The sequence below is a fragment of the Salvelinus fontinalis genome, chromosome 1 (assembly GCF_029448725.1).
Source record: "Salvelinus fontinalis isolate EN_2023a chromosome 1, ASM2944872v1, whole genome shotgun sequence".
Lineage (NCBI taxonomy): Eukaryota > Metazoa > Chordata > Actinopteri > Salmoniformes > Salmonidae > Salvelinus > Salvelinus fontinalis.
The window spans coordinates 87,845,455-87,868,435 of record NC_074665.1 but is presented as its reverse complement, the minus strand read 5'-3'; the positions used below and the strand labels follow the sequence as shown (position 1 = coordinate 87,868,435).

The following is a 22,981-nucleotide window of genomic DNA, read 5'->3' as shown; positions in this document are numbered from 1 at the left end:
GTATTATTATATTATTTACTGACTGACTCTGGCTTTCCAAATCGCCCAAAACTGCTATTTGTAAGGTTAATTTTAAGTGCATGTTGTGATTTTTTAACCATCCATGAACCTGTGACGAGAAACAAGCTACATAGGGCAATACCAGAATAAATGATCTATTGATTCTGTCTCTTCGCGGCAAAATCTAGAGCTGAGATTGTTGTATGCCCCATATACAGTGGGGCAAAAAAGTATTTAGTCAGCCACCAATTGTGCAAGTTCTCCCACTTAAAAAGATGAGAGAGGCCTGTAATTTTCATCATAGGTACACTTCAACTATGACAGACAAAATGAGGGGGAAAAAATCCAGAAAATCACATTGTAGGATTTTTTATGAATTTATTTGCAAATTATGGTGGAAAATAAGTATTTGGTCACCTACAAACAAGCAAGATTTCTGGCTCTCACAGACCTATAACTTCTTCTTTATTAAGAGGTTCCTCTGTCCTCCACTCGTTACCTGTATTAATGGCACCTGTTTGAACTTGTTATCAGTATAAAAGACACCTGTCCACAACCTCAAACAGTCACACTCCAAATTCCACTATGGCCAAGACCAAAGAGCTGTCAAAGGACACCAGAAACAAAATTGTAGACCTGCACCAGGCTGGGAAGACTGAATACTTTTTTGCCCCACTGTATATAGCATTCAGCTGGTGGCAATAATTGTATATAATAATTTAAATTGAAAACACTAAGTGTTGAATCAAGTGTAGTTTTTTGTACCAGATCTTAAACCATATGCCATGGAATTGGTACATCGAAAATCTCCTCCCATTGATTTTGCAACCTGTATGGTGCAGCTGTCAACATTTTTGTCCTCAGATGAAAATGGTATATTTTTCTATTTATGTAAGTTCCTTTCAGCCAATTTGAATCTTTAATATATGGCAGGCAAACAAGTTCCTTACCTTCTCCCTTTTCCACTTGCCTCCTCCATTTTTGTGGTAGTACTGCAATCAGTTGGTTGTAAGTTTGGATTGAGCAGATATTCCCATATATTTTCGATAACTGCATATGTGACATAACTCCTCCATTTCTATTCATAATATCCTGAATTAATATAATACAATAAAAAACATCTATAAAGAATGTTTTTTCATTAATGAGTATATTTGAGTTGAAACATAACATTTGTTGTAATATTTGTTCTATCTTTTCTGGAGGTTAAAACTGAAATTGTAACCAACTTTGTATGGCTTGTTTAAGAAAGGGCCATACTTTAAACAAAATGTCATTTTCAATTAGTCAGAATTGATAAATTGGAATCTGTATAAAGGCAAAAGGGCAATTTTTGAACAAAGGATGAGCCTTATTTAATAATCTACTGGAGAACCATTTGGAGTTTAAGTATATCTTATGTATGAGTGAAGCTTTTACTGAGAGGCTTAAAGCTTTAATATTTTAGCCCCTCAAACTCATATTCATTATATAAAGTGGTTTAATATTGTCTGGCTTAGCATTCCAAATAAAATGTGATATTTTTTGCTCATATGATTTAAAAAACAAGTCATCTGGATTAGGCTGTGCCATTATTAAGTAACCATGGAGAGGTAAATACTTGTCTATTTATGGAAAAATCCCAATGATTAACTCTTTGGTCCTATCACAGTGATAGTGATAATCAATGGGATTTTTCCATAAATAGACAAGTATTTACATCTCCATGGTTGCAGAATATTATCTATTTTCGCTAACTTTCTATTGAAATTACTTGTGGTGAGTTAATTTATATATTTTTAGATGTGAATATGTAAATATGTCTATTTCACCATCCACCCATTTTATTAAGGTAGTATCAACACTGTATTTTTTTAACGACCCAATACGTAACATGGTACACTTGTCATAATTAGGTTTTAATCCAGAGAGGCTAGACACGTGATCAAGATGTTCAATGAACTTGTGCAGGGATCCAGATTGCAGACTTAAGAAAAAACTAGAGTCATCAGCATACATTTACACTTTTGTTTTTATCCCCTGGATTTCTGACCCTTTGATGTTCTTGTTGGATCTAATTTTAATAGCTAGCATTTCAATGGCCATGATACATAGATATGGAGACAACGGACAGCCTTGTTTTACTCCTCTTAAAAGCTCAAAACTTTCTGAGAAGTAACCATTACTTACTATTTTACATCTGGGGTTGCATCTGGGTTACACAACTTTAACCCATTGTATAAGAGATTCACCAAAATTAAAAGAATCCAGGCATTTATATATACATTCTCGTCGTACTTTATCAAACGCATTTTCAAAATCTGCTATGAAGACCAGGCCTGGTATCTTCAATGTTTCAGAATGTTCAATTGTTTCAAGTAACTGTCATATATTATCTCCAATATATCGTCCATGTCAAAAACCTGTCTGAGCAGCATGAACAATATCTGGTAAAACCTTTTTTATTCTACGTGGTATGCATTTCGCCAGAATTTTCGCATCACAACATTGAAGTGTTAGAGGCCTCCAGTTTTTTAAATGGACTGGATCTTTATACTTACCACCTGGGTCCTGTTTTAGTAGTAATGAAATCAGACCTTCTTGTTGAGTACTTGAAAGTCTACCATTTGTATAAGAATAATTAAAACATGCTAATAATGGATCTTTGAGTACATCAAAAAATGTCTGATACGCCTCTACTGGTATTCCGTCAAGCCGCTGGTGTTTTTCCTATTGCCTCAAAAAGTTCCTCTTCTGTAAGTTGGCCTTCACACAGGTATTTCTGTAAATTTGATAATTTTACATAATTATTATTATTAGGAAAGAAATCCTTACAGTTAACATCATTCAGTGGAAATGGAGGAGACTGAAAAGAAAACATATGCTTAAAATAGTCTGCTTCCTCTTTCAAAATATAATTGGTTGAATCATGGATAACTCCATCATTTGTAACGAGTTTCTGTCAAATCTTTTTGGTAGAATTTTTATGTTGAAGATTCAAGAAAATGTTTGTGCATTTTTCACAATTTTACGTACAATTTGCTTTATTTTTGTAATACATTACACTTGATCATTCTTGAACAAGTACCTCCAATTCTTTTTGTTTTTCCTCTAATCTATTTTGTGCCTCTATAGTGCAGTTCCATTACCATCTACCCACACTGTTACTTCCTCTATTTCCTTTATTAGTCTAATCTCTTTTGACCTAAACTGCTTTTGTTTTAATGATGAGTATTGTATTGAATGGCCTCTAAAAGTACATTTGAAAGTGTCCCATACAATAAGGGGATCTGCTGTACTTATGTTGTACGAGAAAAGAAAATGATGAGTTATTTTGTCTTAGTTAAGAACAAATTGTCATGCAATAGGCTTTGATTCAATATCCCCGTCCACGTGGAAATTCTGTAAGAGTTATATGGAGGCCATTTACATCTCCATGGTAGATGGTTGTCCGATCGCATTCGGTCTCCTATTAATACTTGTTTTACTTTTGATGCCAGCAAGAACGAGAGTGCCATAGAGTTACATTAGAAGTGCCCATCCAAGAAGACTCAATGTCATTGGCTACATATAAAATGAGGTCAAATCACGTTATGGCTACAGTAGCTTTGATTTGACTGACCATGTCAATGTCATACTTTCATAATCTTAGCTAGCAAGCAAGCAGTCATCATCATGAGTCAAGTCGACGATCTACTGGCAAATACTTTTCAATCTTTGTCATTTAAAGACAAATTAGAGATAAAATTTCTCTGTGCTCTTCAGCCATTGGACATAAACATTAAACAAGTCGGAAATTGCAAATTCTACAATGAGTGGTTTGGAAGGAAGCAGTGGCTAACTTCAAGCATCTCAAAGCAATCACTATTTTGCGTCCCCTGCCTGCTATTCAGTGGAGAGGGTGTGTGGTACAAGTCTGGGCTTAAAGATTTAAAACATGAAACGTGTCTGAAAGCGTTTCAAAACATGAGAATAGTGCATCACATATAGACAACGCTGTTGAACTGGGATTACTGGGGAAATCAAACGATGTGGCTCAGCTAGACATATAGACGACCCATCGACCTTCACAACCAACAAACGGAGGAGAATAGGTTTGACACAATTATAGCATGCATTAAACTGTGTGACAATTGTGAGACAGCACTGCGAGGCCATGACGAGTCGGCCGACTCCATGAACCCAGGCGTTTTCAGGTGTATTTTTGAGACCATGAAGGAGATTACAGGCTACAAAGGCATTATGACAACCAACCAATTTTTAAGGGTACATCAAGCACGATCCAGAATGAACTTTTGGATTGCATGTATGAAGTGTACAGAGAAGCTATAGCTAAGGAGGTGTCTGAGACGAGGCAGACGAGACCACTGAGGTCTCCTGTAAATCACAGATGGTAATAGTGCTGCGCTACATGTTACCAGACAACAGTGTGTGAGAGAGGTTTTGGGAGTTTGTAGAGGTGAAGGACAAAACTGGTGTTGGCATCTCTAACAGCATCAAACAAGTCTTAGTGCCACTGAATGTCAAGGAGAAGCTGGTTGCACAAACCCACGACAGGGCAGCGGTGATGAGTAGTAATGTATGTGGTGTCCAAACACTACTGAAGGATTCCTTTCCGACCGCAGAACTCCAGTGTGCTACCAAGCTATGGCCTGTGTGCATCCTGAGCTGCACACTACAACAACAACACTTATTTAATTGAAATCACTCCACGAGAACAACCTGCAGGCGGCCTTGTCTGAGACATTCTCTCTTCTCAAAATCATCATCACCACTCCGATGACAACCGCTGAGTCAGAGAGAAACCTTTCCACCCTTAGAAGGATCAAATTCTTCATACGCAACTCCAAGGGCCAGAAGATTTTAAATGCATTGGCCATGCTGTCAATCAAGCATGACTTCATCCAGAGAATGCCAGACTTTAATGACAAAGTAATTGAGATGTTTGCCCACAAGGACAGCCGTGCCAACTTCTTGTTCAAGTCAACACAGCACAACAACTGTGAGTCCATAAATATTTCTAGAACGCTACATAAGTGATGTAATATGCCAGGGAGATATGTATACTGTAGCTAAGAAAGTAATACTAAGTGTATGTTGTGTAGTAAGCAGTTAGTAGCCCATGTGTCTCACCCTAAGAATGTGGTCCCTTTCCCCCCTTAGAAGGTAGCCTACTGTTCTGACTTGGTGGTGCACATGTAGCCTATAGCCTGTTTTAGAAAAGTCTCATCTTCAAATACCTGCCCTCATTGTAAGAGCTTTCGTTGTCTGCTTATGTGCCCCTGTTCATTTAGCCCTTTGATGTGTCTGGATGGTTTAATACATCATCCACAGTATCATTATTAACTTGACCATGCTTAAAGAGATATTCAATGTTTGCTTAGTTATTGTTAACCATCTATCAATCACTGCCCTTCTTTGAGGCTTTCCAAAAGCTCCCTGGTCTTTGTAGTTGAATCTGTGTTTGAAATGCAATACTTGACTGAGGGACCTTACATATGTTTTACCTATGGGGGACAGAGGAAGGGTTAGTCATGAAAGTATCATGTCAACCCCTATTATTCACACAGAGTAAGTCCATGTAACTTATTATGTGACTTGTTAAGCCAAATTTGACTCCTGAACTAATTTAGGCTTTCCTAAACAAAGGGGCAGAATAATTACGCAACGTATATTACGCACTATATTTTAGTTATTTAGTTTTTACTTATCTAAAAAAATATATATATAAAAACTCACTTTAACATTACAGAGTATTTTGTGCAGATGGTTGACAAAAAATTACAATTAAACTAATTTTAATCACACTTTGTAGAAGAAATCCAAGGGTTTGAATAATTTTGCAAGGTACTGTATTCTATCAGGTACAGAGGGGTCCAAGCCATTAAAGTATGTAGTTGAGAAGCCAGACCAGTAGATGTTGCTGTTGCTCAGTAATGCTCCATTAGTGAGTGGTTGTTTGACACCCTGGTCTATTCAAGGTTGGCCTCCTGAGCCAGTTTGACCTGCTGGTAGGCAGCCCACTCCCTCTGCTGGGTCTCCCTCTGAGCAAAGCACACTCATCAGCTCATCATGCTCTATGTGACACACACACTTTTCAATGTGAGCAAATGTTTTCTAACAAGGTCACTTGTAGACATGCCATGCCCTGTCAAAGCCAGATGTATCATTTGTGATTGACATGGATACTAAATTATTGACAACCTTGCTAAAGGGGGATGAAAATTGATTGCATTATGTCAGATGCAAACTGAATTGATTGAGATGACATCTCAATTTGAACATGCTTCCCTTGACATAGCTCAGAGACTCTTACCAGTCAACATGGGAATCAATAAAGTGTGATCAATGGCAAAACCTTAGGTGTCAATGGGCAGGAAAAATGTCCCTTGGTAGCTTGCTGTTATGAGATGGAAGAAACCTTGAAGGAACACAACTACTCTGATCAATAAAGAACAAAAGATCAGGAAACAAATGCATGATCACACTGACTTGGTGACTCTCCGGATGGACCTGCACCACCTCGTTCTGGGCACACTTCAGACAGAGGCAGCCTATGCACTGCCATCACCTCCTAAAGTCACAGATGACCTTTCACCTTCTCACACTCCTTCTGACTGCTGGCCAGGTCCTTCCTGAATGGAATGATCAAAACAACACAAACAGGATGTACGAATAGAGGATGATGAAAAATGAAATCCTGATTAATCAGATATGCAAGATCTCTGTGCATTAATGCTGATCTCTAAAGTCATACAGTTCACTTGCTTCAGTGACCTTATTTGAGCCTCCAGTGTCCCTGTCTGGGCTAGATAGAGGGATTTGAGCTTCTCTTGAGGCCAAGTTGAAAATGTGATGTTTGATGTTAGGTGACAGTATGGAATGAGAAAGGTGACAGTATGGAAGGAGAGAGGTGACAATATGGAAGGAGAGAGACGACACTATGGAATGAGAGCTGACAGTATGGAATGAGAGAGATGACAATATGGAAGGAGGACAATATGGAAGGAGAGAGGTGGCAGTATAGAAGGAGAGAGGTGGCAGTATGGAAGGAGAGAGGTGGCAGTATGGAAGGAGAGAGGTGGCAGTATGGAAGGAGGGAAGTGACAGTGTGGAAGGAGAGGTAACAGTATAGAAGGAGGGAGGTGACAGTATGGAAGGAGAGGTGGCAGTATAGAAGGAGGGAGGTGACAGTATGGAAGGAGAGGTAACAGTATAGAAGGAGGGAGGTGACAGTATGGAAGGAGAGAGAAGGCAGTATGGAAGGAGAGGTAACAGTATAGAAGGAGGGAGTTGACAGTATGGAAGGAGGGAGGTGACAGTGTGGAAGGAGAGGTAACAGTATGGAAGGAGGGAGGTGACAGTATGGAAGGAGAGAGGTGGCAGTATGGAAGGAGAGGTAACAGTATGGAAGGAGGGAGGTGACCGTATGGAAGGAGGTGACAGTATGGAAGGAGGGAGGTGACAGTATGGAAGGAGGTGACAGTATGGAAGGAGAGAGATGGCAGTATGGAAGGAGAGGTAACAGTATAGGAGGGAGGTGACAGTATAGAAGGAGGGAGGTGACAGTGGCAGTATGGAAGGAGAGGTAACAGTATAGAAGGAGGGAGGTGACAGTATGGAAGGAGAGGTGGCAGTATAGGAGGGAGGTGACAGTATGGAAGGAGGGAGGTGACAGTGGCAGTATGGAAGGAGAGGTAACAGTATAGGAGGAGGGAGGTGGCAGTATGGAAGGAGAGGTAACAGTATAGAAGGAGGGAGGTGACAGTATGGAAGGAGGGAGATGACAGTATGGAAGGAGAGGTAACAGTATAGGAGGGAGGTGACAGTATGGAAGGAGGGAGGTGACAGTGGCAGTATGGAAGGAGAGGTAACAGTATAGAAGGAGGGAGGTGACAGTATGGAAGGAGGGAGATGACAGTATGGAAGGAGAGGTAACAGTATAGAAGGAGGGAGGTGACAGTATGGAAGGAGGGAGATGACAGTATGGAAGGAGAGGTAACAGTATAGAAGGACGGAGGTGACAGTATGGAAGGAGGGAGGTGACAGTGTGGAAGGAGAGAGATGGCAGTATGGAAGGAGAGGTAACAGTATAGAAGGAGGGAGGTGACCGTATGGAAGGAGGGAGGTGACAGTATGGAAGGAGGGAGGTGACAGTATGGAAGGAGGGAGGTGACAGTGTGGAAGGAGAGAGATGGCAGTATGGAAGGAGAGGTAAACAGTATAGAAGGAGGGAGGTGACCGTATGGAAGGAGGGAGGTGACAGTATGGAAGGAGGGAGGTGACAGTATGGAAGGAGGGAGGTGACAGTGGCAGTATGGAAGGAGAGGTGGCAGTATGGAAGGAGAGGTAACAGTATAGAAGGAGGGAGGTGACAGTATGGAAGGAGGGAGGTGACAGTGTGGAAGGAGGGAGGTGACAGTATGGAAGGAGGGAGGTGACAGTGTGGAAGGAGAGAGATGGCAGTATGGAAGGAGAGGTAACAGTATAGAAGGAGGGAGGTGACAGTATGGAAGGAGGGAGGTGACAGTATGGAAGGAGGGAGGTGACAGTATGGAAGGAGGGAGGTGACAGTGGCAGTATGGAAGGAGAGGTAACAGTAAAGAAGGAGGGAGGTGACAGTATGGAAGGAGAGGTGGCAGTATAGGAGGGAGGTGACAGTATGGAAGGAGGGAGGTGACAGTGGCAGTATGGAAGGAGAGGTAACAGTATAGAAGGAGGGAGGTGGCAGTATGGAAGGAGAGGTAACAGTATAGAAGGAGGGAGGTGACAGTATGGAAGGAGGGAGATGACAGTATGGAAGGAGAGGTAACAGTATAGGAGGGAGGTGACAGTATGGAAGGAGGGAGGTGACAGTGGCAGTATGGAAGGAGAGGTAACAGTATAGAAGGAGGGAGGTGGCAGTATGGAAGGAGAGGTAACAGTATAGAAGGAGGGAGGTGACAGTATGGAAGGAGGGAGATGACAGTATGGAAGGAGAGGTAACAGTATAGAAGGAGGGAGGTGACAGTATGGAAGGAGGGAGATGACAGTATGGAAGGAGAGGTAACAGTATAGAAGGACGGAGGTGACAGTATGGAAGGAGGGAGGTGACAGTGTGGAAGGAGAGAGATGGCAGTATGGAAGGAGAGGTAACAGTATAGAAGGAGGGAGGTGACCGTATGGAAGGAGGGAGGTGACAGTATGGAAGGAGGGAGGTGACAGTATGGAAGGAGGGAGGTGACAGTGTGGAAGGAGAGAGATGGCAGTATGGAAGGAGAGGTAACAGTATGGAAGGAGGGAGGTGACCGTATGGAAGGAGGGAGGTGACAGTATGGAAGGAGGGAGGTGACAGTATGGAAGGAGGGAGGTGACAGTGGCAGTATGGAAGGAGAGGTAACAGTATAGAAGGAGGGAGGTGACAGTATGGAAGGAGAGGTGGCAGTATGGAAGGAGAGGTAACAGTATAGAAGGACGGAGATGACAGTATGGAAGGAGGGAGGTGACAGTGTGGAAGGAGAGAGATGGCAGTATGGAAGGAGAGGTAACAGTATAGAAGGAGGGAGGTGACCGTATGGAAGGAGGGAGGTGACAGTATGGAAGGAGGGAGGTGACAGTATGGAAGGAGGGAGGTGACAGTATGGAAGGAGGGAGGTGACAGTGTGGAAGGAGAGAGATGGCAGTATGGAAGGAGAGGTAACAGTATGGAAGGAGGGAGGTGACCGTATGGAAGGAGGGAGGTGACAGTATGGAAGGAGGGAGGTGACAGTATGGAAGGAGGGAGGTGACAGTTGCAGTATGGAAGGAGAGGTAACAGTATAGAAGGAGGGAGGTGACAGTATGGAAGGAGAGGTGGCAGTATGGAAGGAGAGGTAACAGTATAGAAGGAGGGAGGTGACAGTATTGAAGGAGAGAGATGGCAGTATGGAAGGAGAGGTAACAGTATAGGAGGGAGGTGACAGTATCGAAGGAGGGAGGTGACAGTATGGAAGGAGAGGTGGCAGTATGGAAGGAGAGGTAACAGTATAGAAGGAGGGAGGTGACAGTATTGAAGGAGAGAGATGGCAGTATGGAAGGAGAGGTAACAGTATAGAAGGAGGGAGGTGACAGTATGGAAGGAGGGAGGTGACCGTATGGAAGGAGGGAGGTGACAGTGTGGAAGGAGAGAGATGGCAGTATGGAAGGAGAGGTAACAGTATGGAAGGAGGGAGGTGACCGTATGGAAGGAGGGAGGTGACAGTATGGAAGGAGGGAGGTGACAGTATGGAAGGAGGGAGGTGACAGTGGCAGTATGGAAGGAGAGGTAACAGTATAGAAGGAGGGAGGTGACAGTATGGAAGGAGAGGTGGCAGTATGGAAGGAGAGGTAACAGTATAGAAGGAGGGAGGTGACAGTATGGAAGGAGGGAGGTGACAGTGTGGAAGGAGAGAGATGGCAGTATGGAAGGAGAGGTAACAGTATAGAAGGAGGGAGGTGACCGTATGGAAGGAGGGAGGTGACAGTATGGAAGGAGGGAGGTGACAGTATGGAAGGAGGGAGGTGACAGTGGCAGTATGGAAGGAGAGGTAACAGTATAGAAGGAGGGAGGTGACAGTATGGAAGGAGAGGTGGCAGTATAGAAGGAGGGAGTTGACAGTATGGAAGGAGGGAGATGACCGTATGGAAGGAGAGGTAACAGTATAGAAGGAGGGAGGTGACAGTATGGAAGGAGGGAGATGACAGTATGGAAGGAGAGGTAACAGTATAGAAGGAGGGAGGTGACAGTATGGAAGGAGAGAGGTGGCAGTATGGAAGGAGAGGTAACAGTATAGAAGGAGGGAGGTGACAGTATTGAAGGAGAGAGGTGACAGTGTGGAAGGAGAGAGGTGGCAGTATGGAAGGAGAGGTAACAGTATAGAAGGAGGGAGGTGACCGTATGGAAGGAGGGAGGTGACAGTATGGAAGGAGGGAGGTGACAGTATGGAAGGAGAGAGGTGGCAGTATTTAAGGAGAAGTAACAGTATAGAAAGAGGGAGGTGACAGTATGGAAGGAGGGAGGTGGCAGTATGGAAGGAGAGGTAACAGTATAGAAGGAGGGAGGTGACAGTATGGAAGGAGGGAGGTGACAGTATGGAAGGAGAGGTGGCAGTATGGAAGGAGAGGTAACAGTATAGAAGGAGGGAGGTGACAGTATGGAAGGAGAGGTGGCAGTATAAAAGGAGGGAGGTGACAGTATGGAAGGAGAGAGGTGACAACAGTGATACAGGCCCACCAGTTCTTTCTTCCCCTTCTGTTCCTCTGCTTGCTGAAAGACACTGCTGGTAAGGGTGTTGGTGTTTGAGCATTGTCTGCTCTAGGCTGTTTACCTGGGGGGGAATACAAGCATTCATTGCCATGACAATTTGAACAACAAATAATTGGGGTGTAGCTGTACTGAAAAGACATTTAAAAAAAAATCCTGTTCCTCTTTGGCAGCTTTAGTCACCTCCATTCTTCCTCTCTCAGCTTCGCACTACAGATTTAATTCAATTGGTTTCAGTACTGTTGAAATGTGGACTCAATTCCTATTCAAGGTCCTATATGTCATAATCCCCTCTTCCTTCCAGCTAAACTGGATTCAGCTTTTAGGCTGTAACAGAGGAATGGCCTTACCACGTTTTTTACCTCTATATTGACGTCATCTTTGCCAATTTTAACGACTTGCCAAAAAATGGTATCTAACTATTTACGTTTATTTAGGTATTCCCAAATTCGCCAGTTTATTTGCACTCAAAACCCCACCTTTCCAATTCTACCACCCGGATTGGGTTTGGAAGCCCTTTTGAGAAGACTCTTTCAACTAAAGTGACTCATATTTTTTAGATAATCATGTCTCTTGATAACCCATCGCTCAGTAAAATCTGATCTGATAGGGAAAAGAAACTTGGTGGAGAGATCTCTGACGAAGTCTGGAATAATGCCTTACTGAGGGTAAATTGAAGCTCCTCTTGTGCCCGGCTCAGCCTTGTACAGTTGAAGGTACTTCATCGTATCTATCACAGTAAGGCCAGATTATCCCAATTCTACCCAAATATTGATGGTACATGTGACAGGTGTAAAAGCTCATTGGTGGACTTGACCCACACTCTATGTTCTGCTCCTGTCCCCGTCTGGCAGATTACTGGTCCACTACATTCATATTCATGTAAAAAAAGTATTTCTGTTTGTTATTTTTAATACATTTGCAAAAATGTCTAAAAACACGTTTTCGCTTTGTCATTATGGGGTATTGTGTGTAGATTGATGAATAAGGCTGTAACGTAACAAAATCTGGAAAAAGGGAAGCGGTCAGAATACTTTTTGACGACACTGTATATCAATTGCTTCAGAAAGTACTGAGAAACAGAGCAGAAACAGCTATTATAGAGTTGCAGGCCAGAGAAGAAACAGCTATTATAGAGTTGCAGGCCAGAGCAGAAACAGCTATTATAGAGTTGTAGGCCAGAGCAGAAACAGCTATTATAGAGTTGTAGGCCAGAGCAGAAACAGCTATTATAGAGTTGTAGGCCAGAGCAGAAACAGCTATTATAGAGTTGTAGGCCAGAGAAGAAACAGCTATTTTAGAGTTGTAGGCCAGAGCAGAAACAGCTATTATAGAGTTGTAGGCCAGAGAAGAAACAGCTATTATAGAGTTGCAGGCCAGAGCAGAAACAGCTATTATAGAGATGTAGGCCAGAGCAGAAACAGCTATTATAGAGTTGCAGGCCAGAGCAGAAACAGCTATTATAGAGTTGTAGGCCAGAGCAGAAACAGCTATTATTGAGTTGCAGGCCAGAGAAGAAACAGCTATTTTAGAGTTGTAGGCCAGAGCAGAAACAGCTATTATAGAGTTGTAGGCCAGAGAAGAAACAGCTATTATAGAGTTGTAGGCCAGAGCAGAAACAGCTATTATAGAGTTGTAGGCCAGAGCAGAAACAGCTATTATAGAGTTGTAGGCCAGAGCAGAAACAGCTATTATAGAGTTGCAGGTCAGAGAAGAAACAGCTATTATAGAGTTGTAGGCCAGAGCAGAAACAGCTATTATAGAGTTGTAGGCCAGAGCAGAAACAGCTATTATAGAGTTGTAGGCCAGAGCAGAAACAGCTATTATAGAGTTGCAGGCCAGAGCAGAAACAGCTATTATAGAGTTGCAGGCCAGAGCAGAAACAGCTATTATAGAGTTGTAGGCCTGTCACGATCGTCAAAGGGACTGAGAGAGGACCAAGGCGCAGCGTGTGGAAAGTACATCTTCTTTTATTAGAAGAGAGGAAAAAACACGAAAACGAACACTATACACAAAACAAACCAAAACAACAAACGACGGTGAAGCTAATGACGTAAGTGCATGGACAAGCAACAAACGTTCAACATAGACAATTCCCCACAAACAGCTAAAGCCTATGGTTGCCTTAAAAATGGCTCCCAATCAGAGACAACAATAACCAGCTGTCTCTAATTGAGACCCAATTCAGGCAACCATAGACTTTCCTAGATACCTACACTCAACCATAGACACAGCTAGACTTCTATACTAAACATAAACCCAACTACTCTAATAAACCCCCTAAACCTTACAACCACCATAGACACTACAAAAAACACATACATTCCCCATGTCACACCCTGACCTAACTAAAATAATTAAGAAAACAAAGAAAACTAAGGCCAGGGTGTGACATAACCCCCCCCCCCCCCTTAAGGTGCGAACTCCGGGCGCACCAGCATAAAGTCTAGGGGAGGGTCTGGCTGGTCCACGGTGGCGGCTCTGGCACTGGTCGTGGTCCCCACCCCACCATAGTCACTACCCGCTTTCGTAGCCTCCTCCAAATAGTCCCCCTCCACATTAACCCCACTGGATTAAGGGGCAGCACCGGACTAAGGGGCAGCACCGGACTAAGGGGCAGCACCAGGATAAGGGGCAGCACCAGGATAAGGGGCAGCACCAGGATAAGGGGCAGCACCAGGATAAGGGGCAGCACCAGGATAAGGGGCAGCTCCGGACTGAGGAACGGCAGCTCCGGACTGAGGAACGGCAGCTCCGGACTGAGGGACGGATCCTGGCTGGATGACGGCTCTGGCGGTTCCTGGCTGGACGGCTCTGACGGATCCTGGCTGGACGGCTCATGGTTGGCTGACGGATCTGGCTGCTCATGGCTGACTGACGGATCTGGCTGCTCATGGCTGGCTGACGGATCTGGCTGCTCATGGCTGGCTGACGGATATGGCTGCTCATGGCTGGCTGACGGATCTGGCTGCTCATGGCTGGCTGACGGATCTGGCTGCTCATGGCTGGCTGACGGATCTGGCTGCTCATGGCTGGCTGACGGATCTGGCTGCTCATGGCTGGCTGATGGATCTGGCTGCTCATGTCTGGTTGGCGGCTCTGGCAGATCCTTTCTGGTTGGCGGCTCTGGCAGATCCTGTCTGGTTGGCGGCTCTGGCAGATCCTGTCTGGTTGGCGGCTCTGGCAGATCCTGTCTGGTTGGCGGCTCTGGCAGATCCTGTCTGGTTGGCGGCTCTGGCAGATCCTGTCTGGTTGGCGGCTCTGGCAGATCCTGTCTGGTTGGCGACTCTGGCAGATCCTGACTGACGAATGGCTCTAGCGGCTCCTGACTGACGAACGGCTCTGACGGCTCGGGACAGACGGGCGGCTCTAATGGCTCGGGGCAGACGGATGGCTCAGATGGCGCTGGGTAGACGGATGGCTCAGATGGCGCTGGGTAGACGGATGGCTCAGATGGCGCTGGGCAGACGGATGGCTCAGATGGCACTGGGTAGACGGGTGGCTCAGATGGCGCTTGGCAGACGGGTGGCTCAGATGGTGCTTGGCAGACTGCCAGTTCAGGCCCCGCTGTGCAGACGGCAGACTCTGGCCGGCTGAGGCGCACTGTAGGCCTGGTGCGTGGTGCCGGAACTGGTGTTACCGGGCTGGGGACACGCACCTTCAGGCTAGTGCGGGGAGAAGGAACAGGGCATACTGGACCCTGGAGACGCACATTAGGACTAGTGCGTGGTGCCGGAACTGGTGGTACCAGGCTGGGGACACGCATCTCAGGGCTAGTGCGGGGAGCAGCAACAGGACGCACAGGACTCTGGGGACACACAGAAGGCTTGCTGCGTGGTGTAGGCACTGGTGGTAATGGGCTGGAGACACGCACCATAGGGCTAGTACGTGGAGGAGGAACAGGGCACACTGGACTCTCGAGGCGCACTATAGGCGTGGTGCCGGCACTGGTGGTACCGGGCTGAGGGCACGCACATCAGGGCGAGTACGGGGAGAAGGAACAGTGCGTACAAGGCTCTGGAGACGCACAGGAGGCTTAGTGTGTGGTGTCAGCACTGGTGGTACTGGGCTGGGGACACACACCACAGGGCTAGTGTGAGGAGCAGTGACAGGACGCACAGGACTCTGGAGACGCACAGGATGCTTTGTGCGTGCTGTAGGCACTGTCTTAACCAGACGGCTAGCACGCACCTCAGGACGAGTATGGAGAGCTGTTCCCGGTGACATTAAATCACCAACACGTTCATTCGGACGGATGCCGTGCCTCATGCACCAAATCAATACATCCCTCATAACTCTCTCCTCCAATTTCTCCATTAACTCCTTTACTGTCTCTGCGTCACTCTCCTCCAAATCCGCCCTCACCGGCTCCTTACGGTAAACAGGAGGAGTTGGCTCACGTCTCCCGACTGACCCAACTAAACTACCCGAGAGCCCCCCCCCAAGAAATTTTTGGGTTTGACTTACGGGCTTCCAGCCTTGTTTCCGTGCTGCCTCCTCATATCTCCGCCTCTCTGCTTTCAGCTCAGCTTTGGGGCGGTTATATTCTCCTGGTACTTCGTGGTCCAGAATTTCCTCCCAATTCCAATAGTCCTGTGTAGGTGGGTCCTGTTGTTGTTTCACACGCTGCTTGATCCGATTCAGGTGGGGAATTCTGTCACGATCGTCAAAGGGACTGAGAGAGGACCAAGGCGCAGCGTGTGGAAAGTACATCTTCTTTTATTAGAAGAGAGGAAAAAACACGAAAACGAACACTATACACAAAACAAACCAAAACAACAAACGACCGTGAAGCTAATGACGTAAGTGCATGGACAAGCAACAAACGTTCAACATAGACAATTCCCCACAAACAGCTAAAGCCTATAGTTGCCTTAAATATGGCTCCCAATCAGAGACAACAATAACCAGCTGTCTCTAATTGAGACCCAATTCAGGCAAACATAGACTTTCCTAGATACCTACACTCAACCATAGACACAGCTAGACTTCTATACTAAACATAAACCCAACTACTCTAATAAACCCCCTAAACCTTACAAACACCCTAGACACTACAAAAAACACATACCTTCCCCATGTCACACCCTGACCTAACTAAAATAATTAAGAAAACAAAGAAAACTAAGGCCAGGGTGTGACAAGGCCAGAGCAGAAACAGCTATTATAGAGTTGTAGGCCAGAGAAGAAACAGCTATTATAGAGTTGTAGGCCAGAGCAGAAACAGCTATTATAGAGTTGTAGGCCAGAGAAGAAACAGCTATTATAGAGTTGTAGGCCAGAGCAGAAACAGCTATTATAGAGTTGTAGGCCAGAGCAGAAACAGCTATTATAGAGTTGTAGGCCAGAGAAGAAACCGCTATTATAGAGTTGTAGGCCAGAGCAGAAACAGCTATTATAGAGTTGCAGGCCAGAGAAGAAACAGCTATTATAGAGTTGTAGGCCAGAGCAGAAACAGCTATTATAGAGTTGTAGGCCAGAGCAGAAACAGCTATTATAGAGTTGCAGGCCAGAGCAGAAACAGCTATTATAGAGTTGTAGGCCAGAGCAGAAACAGCTATTATAGAGTTGCAGGCCAGAGAAGAAACAGCTATTATAGAGTTGCAGGCCAGAGCAGAAACAGCTATTATAGAGTTGTAGGCCAGAGAAGAAACAGCTATTATAGAGTTGTAGGCCAGAGCAGAAACAGCTATTATAGAGTTGTAGGCCAGAGAAGAAACAGCTATTATAGAGTTGTAGGCCAGAGAAGAAACAGCTATTATAGAGTTGTAGGCCAGAGAAGAAACAGCTATCATAGAGTTGCAGGCCAGAGCAGAAACAGCTATTATAGAGTTGTAGGCCAGAGCAGAATCAGCTATTATAGAGTTGCAGGCCAGAGAAGAAACAGCTATTATAGAGGTGCAGGCCAGAGCAGAAACAGCTATTATAGAGTTGTAGGCCAGAGCAGAAACAGCTATTATAGAGTTGCAGGCCAGAGAAGAAACAGCTATTATAGAGTTGCAGGCCAGAGCACAAACAGCTATTATAGAGTTGTAGGCCAGAGAAGAAACAGCTATTATAGAGTTGTAGGCCAGAGCAGAAACAGCTATTATAGAGTTGCAGGCCAGAGCAGAAACAGCTATTATAGAGTTGCAGCCCAGAGCAAAAACAGCTATTTTTGGAGTACCAGAAGAAAATCATTTCCAGTCCAATAGACAACTAGATGCTATTGTCTTTGCCTCCTTGTTAGCCCGCAGAAGGATTTTATTGAATTGGAAATCTGTCAATCCTCCCTTAACCTCTCTTTGGCTCAAAGATTTGATGATAATTCCTAAAGTTTGAAAAAATTAAGTATACCATTTGAGGGTCAACCAACATTGTATTCCACCTGGGACCAGATAGTATCCTATTTTGACCAGCTCCAAAAACTTGCAAAGACACAGTCACAAACAACAGATACACAGTCACAAACAACAGATACACAGTCACAAACAACAGATACACAGTCACAAACAACAGATACACAGTCACAAACAACAGATACGGTGCATTCAGAAAGTATTCAGACCCCTTGACTTTTTCCACAAAGACTCTTCCTAGAGCTGGCAGCCAGGCCAAACTGAGCAATCGGGGGAGAAGGGCCTTGATCAGGGAGGTAACCAAGAACCCGATGGTCACTCTGACAGAGCTCCAGCGTTTCGCTGTTGAAGATTTCCTCTGGCGAAGGTTCGCCTTCCAACTGGACAACAACCCTAAGTACACAGCCAAGAAAACGCAGGAGTGGCTTCAGGACAAGTCTCTGAATGTCCTTGAGTGGCTCAGCCAGAGCCCGGACTTGAACCCAATCGACCATCTCTGGAGAGACCTGAAAATATCTGTGCAGCGACGCTCCCCATTCAACCTGACAGAGCTTGAAAGGATATTTTATTTTTTATTTTATTTCACCTTTATTTAACCAGGTAGGCTAGTTGAGAACAAGTTCTCATTTACAACTGCGACCTGGCCAAGATAAAGCATAGCAGTGTGAACAGACAACAACACAGAGTTACACATGGAGTAAACAATAAACAAGTCAATAACACAGTAGAGAAAAAAAGAGTCTATATACATTGTGTGCAAAAGGCATGAGGAGGTAGGCAATAAATAGGCCATAGGAGCTAAATAAATACAATTTAGCAGATTAACACTGGAGTGATAAATCATTAGATGATCATGTGCAAGTAGAGATACTGGTGTGTAAAAGAGCAGAAAAGTAAATAAATAAAAACAGTATGGGGATGAGGTAGGTGAATTGGGTGGGCTATTTACAGATGGACTATGTACAGCTGCAGCGATTGGTTAGCTGCTCAGATAGCAGATGTTTAAAGTTGGTGAGGGAAATAAAAGTGTCCAACTTCAGCGATTTTTGCAATTCGTTCCAGTCACAGGCAGCAGAGAACTGGAAGGAAAGGCGGCCAAATGAGGTGTTGGCTTTGGGGATGATCAGTGAGATATACCTGCTGGAGCGCGTGCTACGGGTGGGTGTTGTTATCGTGACCAGTGAACTGGAGAGAAGAATGGGACAATGGGAGAAACTCCCCAAATACAGGTGTACCAAGCTTGTAGCCACATACTCAAGAAGACTTGAGGCTGTAAACGCTGCCAAAGGTGCTTCAACAAAGTACTGAGTAAAGGGTCTGAATACTTATGTAAATGTAATATTTCCATTTTTTAAAATTTGCTAAAATGTCTGAAAACCAGTTTTTGCTTTGTCATTATGGGGTATTGTGTTTAGATTCGTGAGGGGGGAAAAACAATTAAATCCATTTTAGAATAAGGCTTTAACGTAACAAAATTAATGCACTGTACACAGTCACAAACAGAGACACAGTCACAAACAACAGATACAGTCACAAACAACAAGAAATACACAGACCTACAAACAACTGTGCTTTCTTAGGACAGTAGACAACGGTAGAAACTTCATGGATTATAAACGTCCAACAAGATGAACATCTACCACTGTAATTCATTACATGACATGAATATCCATTGGTGAACAAATTGCGTAAGAAGAACTTTCATGAGACTCTGAGGTGGCCTCATCAGACAGACCTTACTGAACTTGACCTCAGCCTCCAGGTGCTGGATGTACTGACTGGTTGTGCAGAATGTGGACCAGGTCTTGAATGGCAGGCATGCTAGAGCTCACATTATCTTGACAACTCTGGTAAAATTGATTACAGAGGGATTGCCTGTGTCAGTCATGAACAAATATACAATGGGACAATAACAGTGCTGCACCCACCGAAAGTGGGAGAAAACCTAGTTAGTCTGCCACACCACCAGTGTCTAAACTCAATAATGCAATCACAATGTGATAACATTTCCAATAAGGTTTTTGGTGATCAATAAATATATTGCCCTAGGCTGATAAAGGGAAAGGACATCTAGACATCTGTGTCGTGTTCATTGTCTTAAGTCTTATCATAGATGCTTATGCACAGGCTTGAAGATAGTACCTTTGGAAAAAACTTTTCCTTTAAAGAGAAAATATATCTTTTTGTTTCTTTTGCAGGAGTGATCACAGTTGATTGACTGAAACACAACATAATTAATTGGTATATGTACCTTTACAAATACTAAGGTAAAAGGTTGATTGTGACACTAATCCTACTTCTGACATCAATGTAATTGTAATGAAACAGGCGGGGAGCAGGTCTCGAATCCTCAACCTTCTAGCCCGAAGTCCAGCGCGCTATCGACTGTGCCCGAAAAGCATGCTCGAGCGGCAGAGTCGATATCCTCTCTTATAAACCCAGGGTTGCTACACTACTCCCTACTTTCAAAGAGTGCATCCTCGCGCTAGCTAGCGACTCCACGTCTTATAGGAACGCGCTCACCGGCCAAGCACCTGCACTGTCGTGGATGCAGGGTCCGATCACTTCTGACACCAATGTAATGAAACAGCAGGGAGCAGGTCTCGAACCCTCGACCTTCTATTCCGAAGTCGAGCGCGCTATCGACTGTGCCACAAAAGCATTCTCGAGCGGCAGAGTCGATATCCGCGTGTATAAACCCAGGGTCGTTACACTAGTTACAAAACATCCAAGGATATGTATAATGAAGTGAGCATGTAATTCTGGGAAATCAGTGCTGATGGACGATTCCATGCCAGCATGGTTAGAAAATATTTTTGGTATCTCCGATTGTTCTGGTAATTCTCATATACAAACATCTGCAAATAAAGCTCACATAAAAACTTCTGCAAATAAAGCACACTATTTGGAGAATATTGACACCAAGGTTTTGTTTTTATCATGTGTAACGGATGTGAAATGGCTAGCTAGTTAGCGGGTACGCGCTAATAGCGTTTCAATCAGTTACGTCACTTGCTCTGAAACCTAGAAGTAGTGTTGCCCCTTGCTCTGCAAGGGCCGCGGCTTTTGTGGAGCGATGGGTAACGACGCTTCGTGGGTGTCAGTTGTTGATGTGTGCAGAGGGTCCCTGGTTCGCGCCCATGTCGGGGCGAGGGGACGGTTTAAAGTTATACTGTTACATTAATGTAACAGTATAACTTTAGTACTGATTGAAACGCTATTAGCGCGTACCCGCTAACTAGCTAGCCATTTCACATCCGTTACATATGGTTCACAAATCAATGGGTTGTACAGGAAGCATGTATAGGTCTAAACGGGGACTAAGATGGCCACTTTATTTATGATTTTTTTTTTTAAATGGTGTGTTATAAATGTAAAAAGCATATCAAAAATCGTTAGTCCTGAGTCTGGAGTATGAGAGTCCTCAATCTGGACAATGATAAATTAAATAGCTAGGTATGTTACTGCAGGGCTGGAATGAAAGCCTGCACACCCAGTAGTTTTCCAGGACTGGGGTTGGAGACCACTGGTCTATGGTACTGAAGTGATGACATTGATCACAGGCAGTGAGTGGGGTTGTGGCTAAAGTACCAGCTTCACTCTGTTGCCTTCTGTTCATGAGTCCTCTCCAGTCGTGCTGCCTGGTTGCATGCCTTCTGCATCTGAGCTGCTGGATGCTGCGATTGGCTCTCTTTCGAGGTCAAATCATCATGTTGAAAGGTTTACTGTGCAACAGATATGACTGTGTATTTGCACGGCTCAATAACAAACAAATTACATTGTATCTATATTTTGAAGAGACAGGCTAGAGTACATTTGGGGATGTTTTCATATTTAGCAAGCTCTTGCAACACCTGAAGTAGCTAGGCCTATGGCTAATGTCAACCACAAATACAACAAAAAAGACCAGCTAGCTAACGTTAGTTATAGCCCAAAATGTTAACCCTCATCTTTAGCTAGCTAGCCTAACGTTACCTCTTCAGTTTATTTTGATACGCTCCGAACTCTTCTTCCTCCTAGGCTCAACAGAATCGAACGGTGGCTTCGTGGATAACGTGTGAACGTATCTATATGTGTGCCCTTGATGTATTTAGCTAGCTAAGTTACACATACAAAATAAGTCAGTCCAAAAATGTTGCTACCATGTAGATATCAGCAGAGATGATGTATGTCTAGCTTAAACTCCGCTGTCAACGGTTGAATAAAGCAGGTTTCCAAATACTTCCTTGAACCAAGCAATGGGCCTTGGAACTTGTAGTTTTAGATGATACTCAACTTTTGTTGAACTGTTTAAAATAAAACTACAACCACAATATCGCGTTAGTAGGTCTATCTGATTGTAATGATCGCGAGATCAGTCTTCACAATCACAAACAATAGCTTTTATTCGGCCAACACAATGTACACTAATACATATGTATTGAATTTATTAGCAGAATGTAACAAAATTATTGAACATCTTTATTTTTGATAGTTGCATTTATTGTATTAGCCAGTCAATCTGGAAAACACGCCCACCGGGTCGAGCTGGAACTGCAGACGCTGGCGACTCGTGGAGGATGTAGGAAACTGCTATTTGTAAGGAAAAACGTTATTGCTGAGCAACTGAGAGAAGACCAACGTAAATAGGCTACTAGGTCTGGGCACCGAGATCAGTGTACAGTTCCATTGGATATTGCAAGCCTCCACCATAAAAGCCAGCGAAATAGAGCAGTAAATAAAAGGTAAGTGAGAAATGCAAGACAATAAAACGTTTTCCACAGCTGTATGATTGTCTTGGAGAGAATGTTATATTGCTTCCAAGTAAACCAACTGTACAAATTAATAAATAAATGCAGTTCTTGGAATTCCCACTCCATCTTTTCTGTTTTTAGGCCTACTTTCTGACAATGTAACTGGAACCATGATACAATTGGCTACGTTTTCATTCCAGGGCATATATGTGAATTATGAAATAACAGATGAAAGTCTTAAATTATACAACTCAAAATTCACAATGGGGCTGTGCAGAAGGATTAGCCTATAAAGGCTGATGTTTTATTAGCTAACGTTTTGTAGAGAGAGTAGTGAGACTGGTTAGGCTGGTTGCAGTGTATTGTCATGCTGCATGCATGGCCACTTTTCCACCTTTGTGGGCTTGCTGCATTGTTGCAAATCTACCTTGCCATGTAATCGGCTACTGTGTATCTGAGAAGATAACGCTGACCTGTAGCTACTGTAGTGTTTGATTATTTGCTACATTTCCTTTAGTTGATACAATGTGATAGTCTAATGCTTGCCTTTAGCTTTAGCCAACCAGGCTATGCTCAGGCTAGGCAGTACTGGACGGGTCGGGAATCGGAATGTCCTGTTGTTCCCAGTTAATCAGTGGAGGTTACGGGCCGGGGCTTTCAGCTGATTGGTT

General features: G+C 44.1%; 1 protein-coding gene and 1 long non-coding RNA gene across 3 annotated transcripts in view; one reads left to right on the top strand and one right to left on the bottom strand.

Annotated features, from left to right (window-relative positions):
• LOC129863253 (uncharacterized) overlaps positions 1-21,778 on the bottom strand; it is a 68,580-nt gene extending 46,802 nt beyond the window's left edge. The window contains exon 1 of the long non-coding RNA XR_008760953.1: positions 21,553-21,778. This is a non-coding gene — a long non-coding RNA (uncharacterized LOC129863253). The remainder of the gene's footprint in view (positions 1-21,552) is intronic.
• A 177-nt stretch (positions 21,779-21,955) lies between these two features.
• Positions 21,956-22,981, top strand: part of LOC129863237 (centrosomal protein of 170 kDa-like) — a 122,990-nt gene continuing 121,964 nt past the window's right edge. For both annotated transcript variants that reach the window (XM_055935156.1, XM_055935151.1), the window contains exon 1: positions 21,956-22,301. The gene's annotated coding sequence lies outside the window, so the exon portion shown is untranslated. The remainder of the gene's footprint in view (positions 22,302-22,981) is intronic.